Source organism: Lycium ferocissimum, chromosome 7 (assembly GCF_029784015.1).
Source record: "Lycium ferocissimum isolate CSIRO_LF1 chromosome 7, AGI_CSIRO_Lferr_CH_V1, whole genome shotgun sequence".
Lineage (NCBI taxonomy): Eukaryota > Viridiplantae > Streptophyta > Magnoliopsida > Solanales > Solanaceae > Lycium > Lycium ferocissimum.
This window is the reverse complement of record NC_081348.1, coordinates 58653148-58654512: the sequence shown is the minus strand read 5'-3', so window position 1 is coordinate 58654512 and position 1365 is coordinate 58653148.

Sequence of the window (1365 nt, the reverse complement as noted above, 5' to 3'; positions counted from 1 at the left end):
CTTCTTTTGGTTTGGATACTTTCTTAAAATTGCCTCGTGCTAGTAGAAATGAAAGGTTAAAAGCGCAATGTCACGTCCGTAAAATGATCTATGTAGCGCACTATAGGTCTGGAACTTCAAATTTGAAGCGACATATAGATACACACACAAATAAGTAATAGACAGGAGAATAGGTCTGCGAAAATTGACATATAGATACGCATAGATAATAGACAAGAGAATAAGCTCAGTACCAGTTTCTCAAAAAAATAAAAATAAATAAAAAATAGACAAGAGAATAAGTAATTTTCCATTTCGGGTAAAACATTTATTTTATATTGATTAGGTGATGGGAAAAAAGAACCCACCATTTTTGCCGTTTGTTTTGATGGATTGGCTTAATTTTGTTTTGGTTATTATCATTTTTAGTTGGCAAGAAAGGCTTCTAAATTTTGACATTTGAAATCGAAGGATTTGAAATTTACCAATCTATACCCAAACCTAAGCATCATCAACATGCTTTATGAACTTAACTGGAGTAATTAATATCTACAATGGTTGATCTATACTGCTAAATGAAGCCTCAACATTGAGATGTTCAGTAACCATCTTGATCTTCCTTAAGTTCTAACTTCTTTGGTTATTACTCATAAATGTTTGTTCCTTGAATTGCCACATTTGTTGTACTACCAGATTGAACAATAATAGGATTAGGTTGGTCTTTGCATTTTCTTCGTTCTCCTGCTATTTAGCCATTAAATTTCTTGTAATTTATTTGAAATTTTCTCAACAACATTTTGTACTGCTGAGTCTCACATTTCGCTCTGGCTAAATGTAGAACAGGTAAAGACGGTTATATAACCTCCCATTTGTATCTGTGTCAAATCTCTTGGTGCCACTTTCCTATTTCCTACTGTTGTATCAAGCTCTGCAATTGTTCTTGATCGTCTTCGCTTTCTTGCCAAGGTAAGCTAAATCTGGTGTTTTTAAAATTTCCTTTTTCTCTGTTTGGGTGTATATTGTGATACTGAAAGCTCAAAAGTTATCTTCATTGTTTATTCGCATTGATATGAAACATTTTGTACACAATTCTCTAGAAGCAAATCTCTGGGTCCATATAACTTTGCAATATTATAAAATATAGATTCTGGATTGTATTTCATTTGTATTGACTTCCTAAATTGTATTTTTGCTCTCCAAATTCAAGAAAAAACTTGCATATTATGCAGTCGTTGTTCTAGATCCTATGGTCCTGATAAAAAGAATATTTAATGGTCCAGGTTCATAGAAGTATAATTCCTCAAGGCTAGGGGTTATATGAAGGCCAAACAATCTCATCTCTGAACCTAATAGTTCCTAAAGGACATACGAACTTGAAAGCAGAAT